Raw genomic sequence first — 23,701 nt, 5'->3', positions numbered from 1 at the left:
GAGGGGTGAGATGAGGCTGTGCTGGGCAAGGAGATTGGGAATGGGAAGCCTGAAGAGTGGAGACTGGGACTGGCTAGGTGAGGAGAATTGGACTAAGAGCCACGTGTGATGAAAAGACAGGACAGGGGAGTGGAATGGGCAGAAAAGTCTGTACCCACTAGAGAACATTCTTTTCCACAGCCTGCAATGGAGCCAAGATTACTGAGCTCACCATTCCTCTGGTGTCAGGAAATATTTATTAAACCCACTGGCAAAGTGTCCCATCCACCACTAATGCTGGTCCCTGTAGAGGATGACAGCCTACTATAGCCATCATTTACTCCATTAGTTCAAATGGCAGAGGTTTGGGAATCTAAAGTTTCTAGTCCTGCTGATGATCTCTGTGTGTGTCAGTATGAATGGAATTTCTGTTTTATCAGTTTGCTTTTTTAAAAAACCAAGGAAATCATAGAATCATAAAAGCGTAGGACTAGAAGGGACCTCAGTAGGTCATCTAGTCCAGTCCCCTGAACTCAAGGAAGGACTAAGTAATAATTAGACCATAAATGACACAGACCACTACATTAAAAGGACATTATCAAGGTTGCAAAGTCATAAGAATATAAGAACAGCCATACTGGGTCAGACCAATGGTCCATCTAGCCCATTATCCTGTCTTCCTACAGTGGCCAACACCAGATGCTTCAGAGAATGAACAGAACAGGTAATCATCAAGTGATCCATCCCCTGTTGGTCATTCCCAGCATCTGGCAGTTAGAAGCTTAGGGAGCACCAGAGCATAGAGCTGAATCTCTGACCATCTTGACTAATAGCCATTGATGGACCTATCTTCATTTAATTTATCTTGTTCTTTTATGAACCCAGTTATAATTTTGGCCTTCGCAACATGACATGGCAATAAGTTCCACAGGTTAGTTGTGTGTTGTGTGAAAAAATACTTCCTCTTGTTTGTATTAAACCTGCTGCCTATTAATTTCATCAGGTGACTCCTGTTTGTTTGTTTATTAATTGTGAAAAAGAGTAAAGTAACACACCTCTATTCACTTTTTCCATACAATTCATGACTTTATAGACCTCTACAATATCCCTCCCATAGTTGTCTCTTCTGTACTAAGAACAGCCCTAATCTTTTTAGTATCTCCTCATATAGAAACTGTTTCAACTGTTTCTTTGGCTATCTTTGTTGCCCTTCTCTGAACCTTTTCCAGTCCGTTTTGAGATGTGGCAACTAGAACCATACGCACTATTCATGGTGTGGGCGCAGTCGGGATTAATATAGTGGTATGATATTTTCTGTCTTATTGTCTATCACTTTCCCAGTAGTTAACATTCTGTTAACCTTTTTGACCACTGCCGAGGACTGAACTAAAGTTTTCAGAGAACTATTCACAGTGAGTCAAGATCTCTTTATGGAATGGTAACAGCTAATTTAGAAGCCATCATTACATATATGTAATTGGGATTGTTTTTTCCAATGTGCATTACTTTGCATTTATCAATGTTGAAGTCAAGCAAAAGTTAGGAAGTGTCTTAATTAGATCCCCAAGTGCATATGCATTATGATATAATCTTTAATTATAAAATTGCAAACTATTTTTTGCCTGGGACTTAGAACTTGTCTATATGAAGAGCTAGTGCTGTTTTGAACAGCAGTACATCAAACCACACTACAGAACTTCTCGTCCATGGCAGAAGGGTCCACATGGCAACTTAGTACTCAGCAGGCTACTGTACCCCAGCTTGCTGTGCACTTACTGTCCTTATAGACAAGCCCTTCTACTCTCTCATCTTGCACTTTTGACATTGCAGAATACTATCATCACCTATATAGTGATTAAAAATATATTATTAGGAGTAAATTTTACTATTTTTTTTGCCAGCGTGCCCTAATCGGATTTAAGATCATTTTGGGCCACTAAAATCATTAGAAAGGCTTTGTTTTATTGCAGAAATAAGATTAAATGATCATAGTGTAGTATTACCAATCCCATGTGTTCCAAAAGAATGAGTCAGTCCCCTATCAGTGCCCCCCCCCCCAACAATCATAAGATTGTCTTAAAAACATGAGGGACTTTAAAAAAAAAAAAAAAGCCAAAAATATTGGGTCTCTATTTTTATTCTTTTGTGCCTTTTGGGGTGGGAAGTGTCACATTTTCCAGCTTTTCTCCACAAGTATGAGGGCTAGAAACTGTTTTTAAGTGAAAGCTGAGATTCCGACATAGTCACATGATTCCTGGAGCACAGACTTAAAAAAAATATTGCAAGACTCACAATAAAATTGTGAGAGTTGGCCATACTGTCATTTAAACAAACTGGGTCATTAAACATATTGAATCTATTTCCCTAAGTTCAGTATCCTCACACTTTCTTGTTAACTGTCTAAATAGACCATCTTGATTATCACTACAAAAGTTTTTTTTTCCCTCCTGCTGATAATAGCTCTTCTTAACTAATTAACCTCTCACAGTTTGTATGGCAACTTACAACTTATCTGTATGTATATATAGATCTTCTTACTATATGTTCCATTCTATGCATCCGATGAAGTGGGCTGTAGCCCACGAAAGCTTATGCTCTAATAAATTTGTTAGTCTCCAAGGTGCCACAAGTACTCCTGTTCTTTTTGCAGTTACTGTTCATTGTTTTCAAACTCACTTTATATCTGCCACTTGAAAGCTTGAAAAGCCAATCTTTCCTTATCAGCCTTAATACCTCAGTGCATCTATGAGTGAAGTTGTTTGTTACTCAGTAGTACAAGATTATTGACATTACTATTTTACTTCAGAATAAAAGCAGCAGCAACTCACTGTTTAAAAAAAATACATACTTTAAGGAATTATAAGTACTTAATAACTAGACAGAAAGAAAAATTAGGCAGCTCAAATTTGGGTCTGCAAACCTTTGACAGTGTCATTTTCATGAGCTAATACAATAAACTTTCCTCCACCAGACATGTTTCTGCTATCTTTCTCCTCGTTCATGGAATTGTTGTCACTCAGGTCTGACACGCTCAACACAGTTGGAAAAACTTTGATAGTGACCTCAATGCCTGACACAAATCATTACTGCTAGCACATTTGTTATTACATATTTGTAACTGCTCCAAATACTTCGTATCTGGCTATACCAATCACCACAGCATGAACATCTTCTATTCTTGTAATGATAGTATACTTGAAGAAATTAAACATTTTAAGTGCAGAAGCTTATAGTTGCTGTAATTAAAGGTTGCAAATCTGTGTTGTACAGTTGCACATGACTGAAAGAACTCCTTGCTAACAGTACCGCATTATTCTCTGTCAATGAATTTCGGACGCTAGCTTCTCCAAATAGCATCAATCATAAATTTCCTGGTGAGAAGCTGAAATGTTTGGATGGTTTTATTGAAAGGAAACTAGAAAAGCCTCATTACCAATACCGACAACACACAGGAATGCTTGGAGAAAAGCACAACAGCTGTAATCTCAATGGAAATACTTGATCATGTCATGGACAACAAAGGATGAGTGTAGAGGAAAAATCCAGTGTTCAACACTCAAAAATAAAGGAAAACTAAAATGAACAGCTATGGATAAAGATTGTAAGGAACTCTAGAGTGTGTTTAGAGGGGATATGCTCACTGCATAGAAATCAAGGTCAAAAAACTTAGAAAAAGTTTAAAAAAAAACTATTATGAGTGATCCCTCAAGGGAATTTTTATATGTCAGTTTTATACTTTCTTATGTTAAATGAAGTGAAACCACTGAGACCTCAGGCAGCTAACTGCTTCACCAGGCAAGGACTGAGTTAGTAATTTCCTTTTTTATCTGGACAGTAAAAAATATTACTGTGCCACCATAACTTATAGGTTATGACAAGGCAAAACTTTATGACTTCTGGGTTTCAAAGTAGGTTGTAGAATAAAAAAAACAAATCAAAAAAGTGGATGATTCTGGGTTTTGTTTTAAAGAATGACTTTTACAGATTGAGATTCAACTAATAGATTAATGCACAATTTCTGTTGTATCCTACATTCTCTGTATTGACTTGAGATTCCCAGGGAAGACAATCCCGAGCTAGTAACAGCTTAAAATAGGAGAGTTCAGCTAGGGTAACTCTTAGCTTTTCCAAAGCCAACTGTTAAAGTTGATGATAAATTAATAGGACAACATCATTCCATCTTTTTTTAAAATCACGGTTGCTTTTCTACAGCAGAAACAATAGAAATCCTTTTCATCCTGATTTGACTAAGGACTGGAAGCCTGCTGAATTGGAGCAAACATCCAAAAGTGTGTGTCTAACTTCCCAGTTTCTGTTGAAGATCTTTTCTGAAAGCTACTACAATACTGAGACTGGCTTAAAGAATCTGTCTTAGGTGTTTATAGAGCTTCTATCACTGTGGTATCTATGCACTATAAGAAGACACCTCCCAGACAGAAGGCTCTCTCCAGACAAAATTTGACCCTGTAGATCCAGAGCAGGTTCCACTAGCCTCCTGGATTCCACAGTCACAGAAGCTGCACCTCACTTGAAGAAGGGTACTTCCCCTTCAGCAGTGCCAACAATAACCATTCCATTCGTGTCCAAGCCTGTGCCCTTCCCAGGGATATATCATGGACTCAGGTAAATGGGAAAAGTAGCAATGTAACCGTCGGGGTCCTCACCAGGGGCAGATTCCTTGCTGGTTTACTGATAGCCCACCAAGAAAGGTATTTTAAAGGTGCTAGTAACCAAAGCATGATATGAAAGGGAGGAAGAAAGGACAGAGACCCCAGGGTCAAATATTGTCCCCTCCTGACTCAAGGTGCTCAGGAGGCAATGGAAGATGCCCTTGAATGGCACTCATGGACAGGAGAGCACAACAGTATAACGTATCATTAAAACTGAATTAGTGTAAATTTACAAAAGTTCTTGACAAAGTGGCAATTTATGTCAATGTCATGCATATACAAACACCTCAAAATGATCAGTATATTTTTGTCTTCTCTGTTACTTACTAGGTCCCAATCCCAATCTCAAATACGGGTGCCTCCACAAAGACCTCCATAGAACTCCTCTCAGATACAGGGGTCTGTATCAGCACATCTGTTTCCAATAGGAGCTTCTACATGTCCCCGTGTAATACAATTGACTTCACTATTAATATGAATAAATAGAAGCCCAGGCAGCACCACTTACAAGAACACATGTTATAAGAACTCTCTTGGTACAGCTGCTGATTCTCACGCGTCATGCTCACAGGGAGTTTTCCCATCTATAAAAAACACATTCAAGACTCCAATGTTATCACTTTTACCGGAACAATTCAAGAAGTACATTTTAATGAACTCTTTTGGCTTCTGTGACTTTAAGGGTAGTTGATCAGCACCCCTGAAAATCAGGCTATCTTCATTTAGGTTCCTAATTATAGACATACACACCCAATTTTGAAAATTTTGGCTTCAGCAGAGCTTGTTAAAAAAGACAAGAGAGGAAAAGAAACATCTAGCAGCAATAAAGTCTTTAATTCATTGGTGTGAAAATGCAAAAATTCACACTTCACCGGTTTTACAGGAAAAGTGAAAACTTATAATATTGCATCGAGTCTAGAAATTCCACTAAATTGTTTAAAAATCCATTTTTCTGTTTCCATGGTAGGTGCAAACAGTCATCGGTAGTGACATTTCCAGAAAGTAGCTTTTTGAGTGGCAAAACCTGTCTGTTCATTTAGGGGAAGTTGTGCCAGATGTTGTATGTGCAAACATTGGATATCAGCTTACATTCCTCATGTACACAAACTCCCATTGAATTTGCACTGGCAGTACAAAATAGGGAAGGAATGCAGGATCAGGGCCTTTTCCATATTGCTTTAGTGTTTAATTCATGCTCATTGCTGCCTCTAGAAATAGTAGTTTTGGGGGAGGTTTTAAATGCCGTCTTTGCCAATTTTCAGTTTATGACAATTTATTAAAATCATTTGTTGAGTTCCAGTTATGGTACTGGAATGATGGAAACTAGTTTGGAAAGCAACATTTTAATAGAAGCCTATTTATGTAATAAAATCAGCAACAATAATAAGATTTAGGCATAAAATGTAATGGTGATACGTCTGCATATCACACACAAGTGGCATTTTTTTAACTTGGCTATTAGTTAGATTCCAAGAAACTTGTCTGCTGTTTACAGTCAGCATACCATGAAAAATATGAGCCCTAACATAACTATCACACCTTCTGCCTTTTCTTCAGTCACTGTGTATAACTGCATAGCTCACATTAACATTAAGGGGAGTTCCATGCAGGCATCACTTGGAGAAAACACCCTCTGAAATATTTTAACATTATCTTCTTAGACAGGTAGTATGGCATTAATGATGCAATCACAACATGCATTATTAAAGCATCTGAGCAATGAAAAAAGAACCACAGAGATTTCCAAACACTTTCTTCTTAAAATAGTAAAATAGATCAAATGGAAAAGCTTTGAGAATCCTGCGAGAACAACATGACTTAGCTGCATATTTCTCTGTAATTACAAAAGATCTAAAACCAACGCACGCCCTTTTTCTTTCCAGAGACAACAGTGATGTGATAATAAAGACTGACCTCATTATGTAAGCAAATCACAGATAAGATGCTCTCAATTTATCATAAACATCTAGAAGGTGAAGAGAGAAAGGGGAGTTTATGCAGGAACCAGTTGACCTCTGCCTTCTTCTTTTTTTTTTTTTTTAAGATATAGATTTTCTTTCCTATGTTAATATTTCACTAGAAATGTATATCTATTATATATATTTGGGGGTGTAGAAAAAGTAGTATTTGCAGATAGAGCAACATGAGTGGTTGGTGCTAATCAGGACCTTGGGCTGAAGGGGACTCTCACTCTCCCGTTTTTCCCAGGTAGAGAAGAAGGTGAGGAAGGAATAGATAGACCGAGGTAGCAGTACATTCTCCCTTCTCTCCAAGATAGCTGCCTTGGGAAAGAAAGGTGCCAGCCTACTTCTGGGGATACTCTTCTCTTTAATAGCTGCCAAGTAGATGACTCTGCTACCCTGTCTGAGTTTACATAAGAACTTAAGAGTGGCCATACGGTCAGACCAAAGGTCCATCCAGCCTGGTATCCTGTCTGCCGACAGTGGCCAATGCCCGGTGCCCCAGAGGGAGTAAACTTAACAACTAATGATCAAGTGATCTCTCTCCTGCCATCCATCTCCACCCTTTGACAAACAGAGCCTAGGGACACCATTCCTTACCCATCCAGGCTAATAGCCATTAATGGACTTAACCTCCATGAATTGATCCAGTTCTCTTTAAACCCTGTTATAGTTCTAACCTTCACAACCTCCTCAGGCAAGGAGTTCTGCAGGTTGACTGTGCGCTGAGTGAAGAAGAACTTCTTTTTATTTGTTATAAACCTGAGACTGATTAATTTCCTTTGGTGGCCCCTAGTTCTTATATTATGGGAACAAGTAAAGAACTTTTCCTTGTTCACTTTCTCCACACCACTCATGATTTTATATACCTCTACCATATCCCCCCCTTAGTCTCCTCTTTTCCAAGCTGAAAAGTCCTAGCCTCTTTAATACCTCCTCATACGGGACCCGTTCCAAATCCCTAATCATTTTAGTTGCCCTTTTCTGAACCTTTTCTAATGCCAGTATAAAAGGTTTGCATTGGCTTCCTTCCCCGGCTGCTTCCTTGCACTATGTGCAATATGGGAGGTAGGATGTTCAAATGGAGAGAGTCATCATAGTTGCCATCAGATAACCTTATGTCTAACATGAAAATCATAATTACCCAGGTCTCAAATGAGAGCTTCCAAACCCTTCCTGATGGGTTTGCCCAATAGAACTGTACACATTGTATCTATGGAATTTTACCATTGACTTCAGTGAGGCCGTGATTTCACTGATGGGACTCATGGCACTGCTTGCCATAATAAGTACCAATCAGCTGGGCTCACGTCATTGAGTAGAAACTTTTCAACAATGGCTATGACGCACATTTCAAAAACATTGATTACAGTAGTTGTCCACTAACAAATGATTTGCTAGAAGAAACTTTTTATTCAGTGAGGCGTTTTTAGACTAACAAAGGCAACAATTTATCAACCTTGCTACCGTGAATGTAGACCTAAGGCCATGCATAAGAGCAGGAACACTAATATTACACATTATGGTTTCCAATGTGCATTCGTTTGCATTTATCAACATTGAATTTCATCTGCCATTTTGTTGCCCAGTCACCCAGATCCTTTTGTCATGTCTGTTTTGGACTTAACTATCTTGAATAGTTTTGTATCATCTGCAATTTTTCCACCTCACTGTTTACCCCTTTTTTTTAACCCCTTGGTGATCTCTTGCCCTCCTCCGGCATATTCAGGACATAGATGACAGATTAATTTCTCTCTTTTTCTCATCCTATACCGGAGCATGGTCTTGTAAAACTAGCCTCTAGTGCATGTGATGGGGTATTAGCCTTGGGTAACCCAGTGAAAATCAGGGTCCAGACACCCCAATGGGAGAACAGAATGTTTACCCCAGTCCAAAATAAGCAGCTAAACCAACCACCTAAAAATACTACATTATTTTACTGTATTGAGTAATGTTTTTTGTGAAAGCTTGTATTGCACTGAACTTACTAGTCATTCTGAGATATGTCTAGAGGGTGTGGTGAACAATGTATGTATTATATATATGCAGAAAAATATAATTGTAACTGTGGTGCGACTTCAACATTACCACACAACAGGATGGTGGAGCAATCAGGCAGAGAGGGACTACCTCCCCAACCAGATGAGACCTGGCTTCAAGCACCTGGCCATGGTCCAGACCAGGAAAAACAATGAGGAACCATCAAAGCAAATGGGAACAGCTTGAAATTGAAAAGAACACCCCAGGCTTCAAAAGCTAAGAAAGGAGGCAGTTTTCCCCACTTTGAATATCTATAGTGAGGGAAGGAACAAACCTGCAAACCCTTTTAAAATGGAAAGGGGTTTAACCTGAAGAGCATACAGAACATGGGGGAAAGACTCAAGGCAAGGAAAGATGGATCCGTCCTTTATCTTGGGATTATTCTGGGAAAATGTTTTAAGGCAATATGTAACTCTTTTTAGAAAAGAGGTTTTATCTAACATGAAAGCATAAAGCCCGACGTTGCATCTTTATGTTTATTTTCTCTGTAACTTGTCTATGTTTGCTTTCCCCTTATTAATTCATCTTTGAAACTTGCGTTTTTCTATTAAATCAACTTTTTTTTATTTTCACCTCAAGCAGATCTCTGGTGTGTAAACTGTGTGGTGTGTGTGTGTCAACGAGAGCTGATAACTGCAGGGGCTGGTTTCATGCCTTTGTGGGTGACAAACCAGAGGAGAACAGTTTGAACATGTGGTAATTAAGAACTCAGGGAGGATGTATTTGTGGGGGACTCTGGCCTGGAAGGGCTGTTCATGTTACCGTGCAAGGCTGGTGAAAGCCAGTGTGTATCCTTGTGCTTGTGGGAAGCTACTGTATCAGGGAACTGAACCATAGCTGCACAGCACGAAGTCCCCCTAAGTTACAGGGCAGTGGTAACAGAACCATTTACTGGCTTGGGCGGACCCCAAAACATCACAAATGCCAATGCATGTCATGTGACTGGGGCTTGGAAATGAACATGAGTCTCTTACCAGCACTCCTGGATATCGCAACTTTATTACAAGTCTTATCCCACTTTCTCTAGCCACTCACGGTGAGATAGGAGCAGCGGGGCTGGTTAGCTTGGAAGGGGTCATAGAGATGATCCCATCTTTCCTTCCTTCTGGGGAGGGCACAGAGTTCTTTACTTTTTCACTTCCTGAAGGTGAAGGCATGAGAATTTTGCCACCCCACTACTGCTCCTGTTTCTCGTGGGGGTTGGGCCTAGGAATTTCTTCCCTGTTTTATTTTGCTTTCTCTGTGTGGGGGAAGGGGCCTAGCGAAGGGAATAATGAGTGCAGCAAAGAAGAAAGAAAGGCTGCTGCCTCAGAACAGACAGAGCAGCAAGTCCTAGTAGCAAGTCCTAGTAGCAATAATATTATTGTCACTGTGGCTATTATTAAAAAATGATCCTCAGCTCTGAGATACAGGAAAACCTCCCCCTCATTGGTAAAACAGGTATTTTGCACACTTTAAGCAAACTAATGGTGTGGGGGGGAGAGGGGCCTCAAAGAGGGATTCCAGACAGATCAACCCCTTCTTCCAGGCCCCTTGGTGGAGAAGAGTCATAACTGCCAGGAGTCACTCATCTCATGGAATTATTTGAGTGGCAGGCACGGATTTACTGCCACGGTCACTCTGCCACTCATCTCAGCTGAGGTGTCCCTCAGACGCTGCAACTGTGTGTGAGAGAGGGATGTTAAATAGGAAAGGGACAGAACAGAGAAGCCCAGTGGGCTGCAATGAAGCCAGTTCTTGAGCCTCACCATCATCCAGACTGATCTAGCAGAAGCCTATATTTACCTGATCTAAATAAATACATAAAAGTGGGGGTGGGAATCATGACACCCAGGAAGAAAATCTCAAGCTTTTCTAGTGTAGGGAGGGTGTTCTGTATGCAGCTCCTCCTCCCAGCTACTAGGCGCTATTCTCAGGCATGATGATCAGGCATAAAAGGCTCCCACCCCTTCCCTTGTTACTGCTCCTCCCCCTGCCCCAGTTGTACCTCACAGTCAGAGGGGGTGAGAAGCAACAAGACGAAATGGATCTGTGCAGGCGCAGGTGTAAAAAACTGGTTCAAAACTGTAGCTCACAAAAGCTTATGCTCAAATAAATGGGTTAGTCTCTAAAGTGCCACAAGTCCTCCTGTTCTTTTTGCGGATACTGACTAACACGGCTGCTACTCTGAAAACTGGTTCATATGTGTTACAATCCCCCTCTGTGCCCAATCCACAGAGGATGTGAGTCTGTTACAGCCCTAGCTAGGTAGTTTTAGCTTAAGCTGTAGTAGCTCATGTTTTTAGTTCTGGAGGTCTACGGTTCATTTCTCTGAGAGTCAGCTGAGATAACAGCCATCAGGGTCTTTACAATGGAGGCCACACATGCAGGGAAGTGTGCAGGATCGAGCCCTAGGTCTTCATGACAGACAATTCTAATGCTTTATGGTGCAAACTTTGAGTGCTCATTTAAAAAAATGATTAGTTGCAGTTGAAATGGAGTCCGGGTGCTGAGGTGCAGTTATCACCCAACAACAAACTGCAAGCTCAACATTTAGGCTATGTCTATACTAGAGAGCTTACAGTGGCACAGGTGGACCAAGGCAGGTGTGCCGCTGTAAGATCTCTCCTGTAGCTGCTCCACGTCGACTGGAGAGAGCTCTCCCGTTGACATAATTAAACCACTCCCAACCAAGCTCTCCCGCCGACATAGCGCTGTGCACGCTACTGCTTAAGACCAATGAAACTTATGTCACTCAGAGGGACTTTTTTTCATACCCCTGAGTGACAAATTTTGCCGACATGAGTGATCGTGGACACATGGCCTTTGGAAAATTAACATTTCTGGATATGGGATATATCTGGATAAGATGGAGAATACAAAGCAGTGTGGGAAACAGCGATAAAAGAAGGGGCAAGATTATTATTTAGATCATCAGCTCTTTGGGGAACAGACCTTCTCTTAGTTCTGTGTTTGTACAACTCCTTGCACAACAGGGTCCTGGTCCATGACTGGAATTCATAGAAGCTACCACAATAGAAATAATAATAGCAGTAGAATTTGTGCAATTAGGGAATCTTCTATGCATAAAACTGCAGGACATAAAACTGCTACTGAAAGACAATATCAACTCTAAGACATGGCAAATTATTTTCGCCAGCAAATCTCCTTAAAAGACTCTGACAATACAGTACAGACAATAATAAATTCCAGGACATCTAATGGAATAAACATCTCTGCTATCGGCCCCCAGTACTTTGATATAATATGGTACATTTACAAAATGAAGAAACAGCTTATGTTATTTCAGGGCACTCAGATTTTGGAAGACAAAATGTTAGATTCCCTCAAATTTTTGCTTTTATGATTTGATTCTAGAATTAACTATTTGTATCATGAACATCTGAAGAGGCATAATAATGTATTTATAATGTCTTTGTTGGACAAAGTATTCTTGTGAACTAAAATCTAATTTGCATTTCTAACATATAGATAGTCAGAAATATAGAGTCCATCACTCTATTGTCCTGCAGTTTTAACATTTGATCAGTACACTAAAATGTACTCTATTTACTAGAAAATACAATGCGTGCCAAAGCTAAAATGCATTATAAACATTCTGAGTGATCATACATATATATAAGACGGTTTTGGTTTTGTTTGTTTTTGTTTTTTAATAAAAAAGTTTATCTAATTGTAAGACATTTGGAGTGAAGTCCTGGCTCCATTGAAGTATATGACAAAACTCCCGCTGACCTGAATAGGGCCATGATTTTGACCAGTGCGTACACTAAATACAGCATAAACTCAGCTGACATGTGACTTCTTCAGATATAGAGTCTCCTGCTGTCAACTGACTACCCAGATAGATAAAACTACTTCCCCATTCAATGTCATAGCCATCTACATGCAGTGTTGGCAGGCCATTCATTTCCTTTTTATAGGAGGCATGCATAGGTTTGGTTGTATCACCACTGGTCTTAAGTCCCATAGATTCTGCAGTTTTTTGCAGCTCTTCCAGCATTTCTAGCAGTCAGTCAGTTGTCTCTCCAAGTAAGCCACGATCATCCACATACCTGAACTCTTCAGAAGATGAATCTTTAAATATCTTATCCTCTACTTTGGCCTCAATGGGCTTTGTCATCAGATAGCCTATTAGAACATTAAATAACATTGGTGAGTGAATACATCCCTGGTGTATTCCTGCTTCTACTGAAAACCAGTCTGTAATACAACCATCGACACAGCTAAATGTACCGTGGTATAGTTCCTCCACTAGTCACCAACACCTCAGGCACCCGCATTGACATAGTAGTATCCATAGGGCTGATCGATGCACTGAGTCAAAAATGGCCCCAAAGTCTATAAATGTGACGTTAACTTCTGTTTGTCATCCTAGTCATTTGTAAGTAACGTTCCACAGAGCATATATAGCATGGATTGTTGATCAACCTGTACAGAAACCACATTGATTGTCTCATTTTTGGGGTTGAGATAATATATAAGTTGGTTCGGTAGCATGAGCGTAAATACCTTCCCTGGGACTGACAACACCGCTATTTCTCTATCATTTGAGCAAGCTGATTTCTCTCCTTTTTGAATGAAGGGAAGATACAGCCCCTTTTCCAACCTTCTCGAGCTTGTCCAGTTTCCCAAACTTTAAAGGTAATTCTACAAAGCCAGTGAACCAACTCTGGGCTTCCACTTTTTAGTAGTTCTGATTAAATACTGACAAGACCAGGTTGTGATGCTGGCAGACCGGTGACATCTCATGCCAAGGTCTCCAGGTCTCAACTGAACACTGACAAACTCATAGCTGGAATCAATCTGACTCACCAGTGTGTTCATATTGTTAAAACAGATATTAGGATTATATAAGAATGTGTTTAGTGTTTAGACTTTATTGAATGCTTGCGAGTTACTGCATGCATTAATCTTATTTATAACAGCTGTATCCCATATTGTAAGGTAATATTTTAATATTTGTGATGTAAGCTTCTGCGACTGTATAAATCACTAGTCAGGAGAGAGACATTAACTAGTGTAAAGTGTTGGAACATTAAAGAAAACAAAAGACTTTGTTGTTCTACTCTTCCCCCTCCCCATGAAGATGAGTCACGCAAATGAATTCCTCCCATTAGCTGACTTCGCAGCTCAGAGCACACTGGGACAAGGGGAAAAAACACCTAACAAAAAGGAACTGGACCTCTATGCTTCTTGGATTCTGGAGGCGAGTTTTCTAAGCATAAGCAAGGGATCCCCAGATGCTTAGCCTTGAAAAGCCGTACGGGACATATAGAGCTTGCTTATTATAGAAGCTTCTATTACCTCTTGAAATTTAGATTGTAACTCATTTGTGCATGTATGTTTACCTGCTTTAACTTTGTACATAACTCTCATTTCCTTTTCCTATTTAATAAATCATTAGATAGTTATGATAGGATTGGCCACAAGCATTGCTTTTGATGTGAGCTCTAAGGTGTAACTGACCTGGAATAAGTGACTGGTCCTTTGGGACTGGGAATAACCTGAATATTGCAGTGACTCTTGGTATAAAGGACTATCTATGACAAAGGTAGGCTTATTTGGGTGGTAAAACAGATCAGAATACCCAAAGGGACTGTTTGTGGCTCCATGATTAGACTCTTATAGTGCCTGAGGAGTTTACACTTGATAATTGGTTGGTTAAATCTAAGTATAGAACTCACAACCAACTTGGGGTTTGTGCCCTGGTTTTTAACTTTCTGCCCTGAAGTTGGTACTTGCACTCCTGAGTCAGTGCAGGACACTTTGACACAGGTGCTTTATCATTTTGTAACTGTTTGACCACAAGCATCACTGCCTCCCGTGTCACTGGCCTGTTTTCTCCTGGATTCATTTTTGGATTAAGTTGTAGTTTACATCTTGGGACGGATCTGTTCATTAATTCACAAAAATTCTCATGCCAACACTTACATTCTGCATTAATGTCTTGGCTGTATTCCCCATTTGTCTGTATTCCCCAATTTGTCCTTAACTGGCAGAATCTGTGAGAGTGGATGTCCAGTTAGGACCCTCACAAAGTCTCAAATACACATTTCTGGCCATTCCTTTCAGAAGCTTCTTCAATGCACTGCATCATACTATTCCCACAATTGATTATGATCATTTCGACAGGGCCGCCTGACTGTTCAAAGACTGTTCTTTTTCTGTACCTGCCCATTTCCCCCATTCTTCAGTGACTCTGACCTTCCAATGCATCCATTCTTCACTGCACCTCTTTTTTTTGTCTCTTCCATAATTTGATGGTATCATCTGTAATCCAACATTGCTTTTTCATTCTCCTGAGTCCAGTTGTTCTCTAGCAATCTCTGAGATAGAATCCCGAAATAAAATCCACTCTTCCTCCATGGTAGGCAGATGGCATACAACAGTGGTACTCAACCAGGGGTCTGGGGGCCCCGGGGAGGCGACAGGCAGGTTTCAGGGGGTCCACCAAGCATGGCTGGTGTTAGTCTTGCTAGGGCCCAGCGCAGAAAGCCAAATCTCCTGCGTGGATGACTGCAGCCTGGGTCTCTGGGGCTGAAGCCAAAGCCTGAGCAACTTAGCTTTGTGATGCATCCCGTGGTGTGGGGCCCCGGACAGTTGCCCTGCTTGCTACCCCTCACGCTGGCCCTGGCTTTTATATGCAGAAAAACAGTTGTTGTGACACAGCTGGGCGGTGGAATTTTTATAGCATCTTAGAGGGGCCTCAGAAGGAAAAAGGTTGAGAACCCTGGGCACACAATAGAGAATATTTGTTGAAAATTGCTATTGCATAACTACTAGCAATCACTTCAAGATAATGCTTATCGTCAATGAAGCATTTTGCTTCAATAGTTACCCATCCCTGGAACTTTATTAAAATGAGTTTAGTCAAGTGTTTCCAAACTAGAATGTGATCCAAAGTTGCACTTTCACCCAATGGATATTGAAATGTATACTTATGGCAACTCTTGTGCTGAAACCAGGTAGCCATTAAAAATAGGCCATGTGTGGAAGCAAATGCTAATAGATGCTCATCATTATCTGATTTCTCTTCTGGTAAGCTGCATGGTCCCAGTTCCAGTTCCAATCCAGATGTAGCATGGCCAATTCTCGCATTCATCTCTCTTAAGATGACTATATCATTAGGGTGACATATTGGATATAATGTCATCTAGCAATGCATAAGATCTATACCATTGGGTTTCTTGTTCTTTGTGCCAATCTCATGCCCAGCTAAAGTGGGAGAGTTGGGCAATAGCCTGGCAACCCATCCCTACAAGGCATCTCTAGCTTTGACATGAACAAGAAAAGGACATAACACTCTGGCAGGTTCATCTGCTACTCACAATGGAACCAAGCTTCAGTATTCATTTAAATCTTCTACTACATGCAGAGGAGGCAGACCACATGATGACGGTTCCTCCATAACCCACAGATGGGGGGAAGCACCAGACAGAAAGACTCTATATCCACTTCTGTAGCTACATTAGTATCTAAAGGTGGAATCATGGATGGTTTGATCATTAAAATGTGTTAGGGAAAATGACTCTCCTGGCTGAAGAACTGGAAAGGTTGAATGTTGATATATGTGGCATTCAGGCGACATGGTGGAATCTGAACACTGAGAGCACAGTTCTGACTTGTAGTGGGCAGACCTTTCAATTGTTGCATGCCTGTGATACAGCCAAGAGGCACACTGATATTGCCCTGGTTTTGGCCTCTAGGGCTCAATCTGCACACTTGGCAGGCTTTTCCTCCACATCTGACAGCTGCCATTTTCAGTTTGAAGGTAGGACACATGCTAATTATTAGCGCATATGCTCCACATGATGCAAGGCCTGATGCCAAAAAAGATGCTTTAGGAACATCACTGCTCAAATACTCAGTGGGCTTCTGATTTTTATGCACTCAAAATTACTGCAGGCAAACAAAGTAACTGCATTAGAGAAAAACTCCCCTCTCCCTCCCTTGCAAGCACAGAAGGCTATGACTAGAGAGGAACCAGTGTGGCTCCATTGTGTGAGCTGGGGAGGCATGATTCAGCAATTCAATGCATACGGCAGAACAGCGGTGGCTCCTTCTGAAGCAAAAAGTTATAGGGGCAGGGGCATTGTTTGGGAAGGATTGGGGCCTGTATATGCAGAACCATTCCTCTTGCTGCCAGGTTAAGGGGGAAGGCGTGAGAGCAAAATTCAGCCATGAAGCTGTTATTCCATATAGCCTCTAGGGAGAGGAATCTCTTCCCCAGGCAGACCTCCTCAGAGCAGATTCTCATCTATTCAGGCTGCAGGCTGGGAAGAGGATGAGACCTTACCATGAAAAAGTAGTTTAAAGTCCCACATTAGTTTTCACGGCTTTGTGCAGGCTCAGTCTACTTGTGCACACACTGCAGGACTGGGACCTTAATTACCAGTAAATCAGAAGCCCACTGAAAAATATGAGTCCCAAACCTCCAACATAAGTAGCCCATTGAAATCAATGGGACTAGCTGCATGCATACGGATTACTTATTTGTGGAAAGGCTGCAGAATCAGGCCCTTATTTATATGTTTGTTTAGTAGACCAATAACGTCCAAATACTGACATTTTCTAAAATATTGAAAAGCATTTGAAAAACATGTACGTAGTTTGCCAGTTATTCGCTTGTATTTCTGCATTGCACAACTTTTTGCAAGTAGGAGACTAAACCAGAAAGTTGTTTCAAACGCAACTATTGGATAACAGAAATAGCAATACAACACTGCTTGGGGGGACCTAGTTACTACAGTACAGCATGTTGGAATTGTCTGACCAAATAGTTTAGAAAATGACTTTTTATATTTACAACTAATATACTGTTGATATTTTTATATGGAACAGGAGGAACAACTACTCAGACATTAACATCATCATCCGGGCTCTTAGATAACCAGTTTAATCTTCTGCTACATGTTTTGCAAAAAGAAAATTAATATTCCTTTTACATGGAGCTTGAAACAAAGTCTAATTTAAGAAGATTAGCAGACAATTTAACGGATTGATCCAAAGATTGTTTTAATTTGCAAATAATCTCCTAAATGTAATGAAATCTCTCAAGTAACATGAAAACTATTCTAAATCCAAAACTAATGAGCTATTGATTCTTTGTTATAAAATCATTCTATTGGTCGGCAATATACCTTTGGGCCACAATGTATTACATGAGCAAATTACAGTAGCTGATGCTGACAGTGAAGAAATGACAGCAGAGTTTTTCCTCATTAAAATCCATGCTGGAAAAATGTAAAAGCTAACTTTTTCCTTTAGAAAACAAAAAAATATCAAAGCTTTTTAGTATGTTTCATTTCTGGCCAAACACACAATATATATTGAGCAGCTGAATTTCTAGTGAACCTAAACCATCTTTATTTGCAAGTCAGAAATCTATCCTTATAGTTTTTATATCTACGTTGGATGTGGTTACAGGGAATTAGACAAAGCCTGTGTAAATACATTTTGAAAGGCCAAAATTGTCAAATCTGGGTGGAACATAAATTAGCTAGGCATCTAAATTCATGCTTAGGCATCTAAATTGAAGTGGTCTGATTTTCAAAGTTGTTGAATAAAACTTTCATTGACTTTAAAGGGAGTTCTGAGTATTCAGCACCTCTGAAAAGCTGGCAAAATTACTTAGGTACCTAAATATGGATTTCATGTTCAAGTGAGGTCAGTTCTGCCATTCTTAATCAGGCAAAACTCCCACTTCACAGATGCATGCTCTCACTCTGCCATTCACTCTCTCATGGAGGACCACCATCCTATCTACACGCAAAGGAAGAGGGTAAGAAAGAGAGTTAGTTCTTTTGGCACGGTCCTTAAATTTTCTCCAAACAAAAATTTAGTTCAACCCTAGGGCCGGGCCAGATTAAGATTCAGGCACTATAGCCTGTGTCTCAGGCCCCAGCTCTTGAAGCTGCATGATGAGATCAGACTCTCACCTTTCCTTAAAAATAAAAGGTGGGAGTGTCCTTACGTTTGTGAAGAAAAGCTTGAAAATATGAGTCAAGCATAATCAATATCTACTTGAGTCTGCAGAGAGCTTGAAACAACAGCTCAAGGAGGTGTGAACTGTCCCATGCATCTTATCTCTAGACGTTGCTGACTTGGGGGCCCCCACCAATACCACCTCAGCTAAGAACTCTACATGGCAGGCCCCTCGATGCTGCCACCCTATAACAGCTCTGCAACAGTGGTGTCAGCGAGGGCCTCCTATGCAGAGTCCTATATACACCGTAGGATGGGAATGAAAGCCTTTCTCCAGACATTGTCTGACTGAAGCCAGGGAAAGATGATTTGGGTTGGGGGAGACCCAGCCTACCCAAACAAGAGGGATGGTAGGTCCCCCACTATCTCAGCAGACAGCTCCTGTGTGAGTGGCCCCTGCCAAAGCCATCCCAAGGAGAGGAAGCTGTGCAATGCCCAGTGGTATGGAAGGATTCCGAAATGTGTGGTGTGGGAAGGGCCCTGGATTGCCTTAGTCCAGCCCTTGAAGAAAGAGCTAACTCTCCCTAACCATCCCCTATGATCTCTTACAATCAGAGACTAATCCTGTTCAGGGAGGAGTACACAGTACTGAAGATATGTGTCGGGGGAAGCCACGCAATCACGTGATTAAATCAGCCACTTACTCCACATGCAGCTCTCTCTTCAATAAATTGGAGGTAAATCCAGGCATGATAGCAAAAGTAAAAGCCCTGGGGCAGGCCAGCTATTGCTGAACAGGACAGGGCAGGAAAGCACATCATGTGAACAAAGCTAGCACAATCACAGCATTATCCAGTCCCCACGCACAAATGCACACATTAAGATGTAGGAGGGATTGCTTGAGTGGAACACATTGTACCACCAGCTTGCACTGACGGGAAGCACCATCTCCTCAAGACAAAAGCACTGACAAGATAGTCTATCTCTGTACCTTGGGATTTTCTATCCCACCTATCACCACAGTATCTCAACATTTACCCTGCCAACCAACATGGGGCAGCCTTTTGAACAAGAACCTATTGAAATCAGTGCCCATGCAGGTAAAGTACACAACAGGGAAACCAGGAGGAAACTGTAGCTTGCGACTCACCCCTGGGACAGCACTCACTACAGCGTAGGCCCTGGTTTGATCCACTTCACCACTCAGACAAGATTTTCTCTTTACAGGGCTGCTGCTCATCGTGATTTAGTGCAAAGTTTTGGACTTAATGCCCATTTCTGGTCCTGTCCTATCTTCACCTTCAGCATGCCCTCCCTTTTCAAAACTGCAAATTTAGTAAGAATGTGGCATGAGGGCATAAGGGGAGGGTGTCTGGTAACGTGCCAAGACTAGATCTGGATGTGTAGTTGATGTCTGCTTTTGAGTAGGCCACTTACGCCCCTGGTGGGAGATTTAACTGTTTTACACAGTAATTTATGTCAGCTGTAACCCTGAGCAGTATTAAGCTTTCTAAAAGGATGGATCTTGCTCTTCAAGTATTCCTATTGACGTTGATGGGTATAAGCTAAATCAAGTGGCATTTGGTTCTGAATTCACAGAAAATGTTTTCCTGTTGAAAAGAAATGGAATGCAAAATCAAAGAATTCTGTCTCTTGCACAGAGCTAATGCAATAAGAGTGCTTGATCAAAATTTGGTGAGGTGAATGGTGGGTTCTGAATATATTTCCTGAATATAGATTATGAAATATATTAGTTTCCTTTTTTAATTTATTGCATCCTTGCTGATTTTTTTTCTGAGCATATTACTATCCGAGTGGACACATGTACTAAACTGTCCCATCTCTCTAAATAGTTAAAGATTTATTATAATATATAGTCAGCCATTTGTATTGTTTATGTGCCAGAAATACAGATATGTATATCATACAAATTTTAGATATAAAGAAATCATTAAATGATTCCTAAGTGCTCTAAATTTAAAACTATGGCAGTTTGTGTGAATTATCAAGGGACATTTGGACTATCCCTAGTGGTTATAGGACATTTCCATAAAGCATGGTAAGGTGAAAAATTTGCAAGGACAATCTGACCATCTGTCATCAGCTGGGTTCTGTGACACGGAGGGGCTCCTCTGAAATGGCCAATAGGCCTCATGCATAACCAAGTCCTTGTGCTTTTCCATATGTTGACCTGGGCAGATAATCCTTTATAATTTTTCTGTAACCATTTCCATGCTGCCTTTTCAAGAAAAAAGTCACTTATATAAACTAGAAAATAAGTTTAAAAAGCTGATTCTCTGTTGACACTCTGCCTAAACAAATGCACTCTATATCAAAGACATTTTATTAATAGCTCTTTTGAGTATTCCATAAAAGCTAGAGAAAAACTGTTTTACTGAACTTTTGTGAGACTTGGATGCTTCTTTTAAGCTGTAAATGTAGATGTTAAGAACATTTAATACACTGCCAAGGTTTATTGCTAACAGTCTCATTACAACTAGATTATTTAAAAGCAGAATGCATTCTGAAAAAAATAAAAACATTTCTGCAGCCTAACAAAACCATGTTAGCCTGGCTATATAATTGCTCAAATAACGAAGTCCACATCTCATAGCAGAAATCAAAAATAAACTGTTCTTACAATGATGTCAAGCACCACTTAAGACTTACAAATATTGTGCTATCACATGATAGGTTTTTCACTGATATGTAAGATTTCAGCTAAAACTCTTACAATATTGGTGAAAGGAATTAAGACATGTTAGAAAAATCAACGACCAGGAAACATTTTTACACTTTAGCTTATGCACCTCACTGATTGCAAATGAAGGACGAATATAACATATGTCCAACATTTGCTTCTATCTGAACATCCAATTGTTAGCAGAGTAATAGCCACTGTCAGAAGGAAGTGAATGGAATGAATATATGATGGGAACCTCCCTTCTCTCAGTATAATGACATAATCCTATGGGCTTTATTTAGGTCTTGACACATGCAATGTTTACATATGTAGGACCAAACTCCCACCATCTTCAAACAACACATTATACATGTGTAGAAGTAGCTCTCTCACATATGGGGGAGAAATTGTTATACCACAGTCCATCACTGTATTCTTCTAGTAAACAAAGCCTTTTCATTACTTAAGGCTACATTCTCCTCTCTACAGGCATAGATCCCACTGGTGTTAGTGGGAATTGCACATGAATACTGAAGGGTGAATAGATCCATTAAGGTCTAGGCCTGCTCTCAGATCTGCACCATACACGGTATCACAAAAAATATAGAATAAGCTAAGCATCTCCCCTGTTCTTTTTATTCCACTGGGATACCCCTTTAAGCATTGACATTCAGAACCACAGGACATATACAGATCTTGAGCTGTGTGTGTACTCTGTATCATGGGATTTCCATATAGACTGTAAACTATGGCCTTGCACATCTTTCATGTTAGGGATAGTGGACCTCTTAGGAGACTTGAAAGCTAGCCTTTGTGGCCTGTGAATCCAATGGCTGCTCCTGATTTGGGTACCTAGAGACAAAGGAGTATCTTAATGTTCATGCGTTTCTAAACTTTGCAGATGTAAAACTATATAAACTGATCACCAGGGTTGAAAGTTTAGCGTTGGTTACTCATGAAGATCACAGATTATTCACATCATTACAGCCACCCAGGGTTAGCCTTTGGGATCTGTGAAAAACATGCCCACAAGTACCTGGATTTTGTGGGAGTACTTCAACACAGTTTGCAGCTATGGGAAGCATGGCTGTCCAAGCTTCCATGCTGGAATTAAGTGATGCTTCCCGGGGTACCCAGGGTTGTCAGGCATCTCGCTACCACCTGCCCTTAGCATGAGGAAACTTTGCCTGCCTGCTGTGGGTCAGCTCCCCAGTTCCACCAGCCATAGGTGATGCAAGCACTGACTGCCAGGCCTTCTTAGGCCCCACTCTCTCTTTACATGTTCACAAAAGACACACTGTAGCTCCCAGGCACTCCAGGCATCTCCCTGGAGTGTCCAGCCCCGACCCTCTATACACTCAAAGAATCCCCAGAGCTGTTCCCAAAAGAATAGTACACACCAGCTTCCCAGTTACACCTCAGGATCACCACTCTGAGCAACACACACAGCATTTAGATTATTTATAGTAAAAACAAGAAGTTTATTTAACACAGAACAGATATTCAAGAAGAAGCAAGTAGAAATAATGGAAACAAATGGTTTTATAGAAAATAAAACCTTAACTCACTTTCTAGAGCCTAAACTTAACAAGATATTGTTATGTCATACAGAGCAAAAGCTTCACCCCAAATCCTTCCAACATATTACAGCCAGGCTTGACTGTGATCTTCAACTCATAAGACAAGTCATGCTGTCCTCTTGCCTCCTCAGTGGCAAGATTCTCTGTGTTTCTTTGCAATCCCAGATAGGTCAAAACAGTCCTTTGATCTTGATTCATAAACAGAACACTCCCCTGCTGAATAGTCTTTCCTGTGGCCTCGCTCACTTGTTGATCTGGCAATCTTTTAATTAGCATCAGGCTCTGCATGCAGATTATGTGTATTGTGTATCTCACAATGCAGCCTACACATTTGACCAGACAAAAAAGAGATAAGTGTCTCCTATCCCCTGCCTGAACAGAATCTGTGTAAGGCCAGTCACCTCTTGGTGACCTACTTTTAACTATAAGTGTTCTCAGAACATACCTTTCCAGTGTAGATACATAACTTGAATAATACTCATATATACATTACACAGTGACTAAAATCACCCGCGTGTTACTGGCTATTGGAAGAGACCTCTCATGCTACCCTTTGGCACACTATTATGTAGACGCAGGGGATCCCTCTAAACCCCTATGCACCCCTGTGCCCTCTTTTAATTGGTGCCAAGAGGTTCCTGGGTCACACATTATGGATGATGAAAGCTTCCTCCCTATTGGCTGCCTCCAGGGATGCCTCCAGCTAGGCCAGCTTCGCTCTGAACTGCCAATGTTACCCTTAGCTAGAAAGAGGGGGAGCTCAGTAGTAAAGAGAGGCTGTGTAGCCCTGGCATGAGAGACTCTGGATTATTAACTACAGCTCTGACACTGGCTCACTCTGTGGCCTTGGTCAAGTCACAA

At 40.7% G+C, this 23,701-nt stretch overlaps 1 long non-coding RNA gene across 2 annotated transcripts in view; it reads right to left on the bottom strand.

Annotated features, from left to right (window-relative positions):
- Positions 1-5,234, bottom strand: part of LOC125632505 (uncharacterized) — a 56,312-nt gene extending 51,078 nt beyond the window's left edge. For both annotated transcript variants that reach the window (XR_007355331.2, XR_007355330.2), the window contains exon 1: positions 5,158-5,234. This is a non-coding gene — a long non-coding RNA (uncharacterized LOC125632505). The remainder of the gene's footprint in view (positions 1-5,157) is intronic.
- Positions 5,235-23,701: the final 18,467 nt, after the last annotated feature.

This window comes from Caretta caretta, chromosome 2 (assembly GCF_965140235.1).
Source record: "Caretta caretta isolate rCarCar2 chromosome 2, rCarCar1.hap1, whole genome shotgun sequence".
Classification (NCBI taxonomy): Eukaryota; Metazoa; Chordata; order Testudines; family Cheloniidae; genus Caretta; species Caretta caretta.
This window is presented reverse-complemented; position numbering and strand designations above follow the sequence as displayed.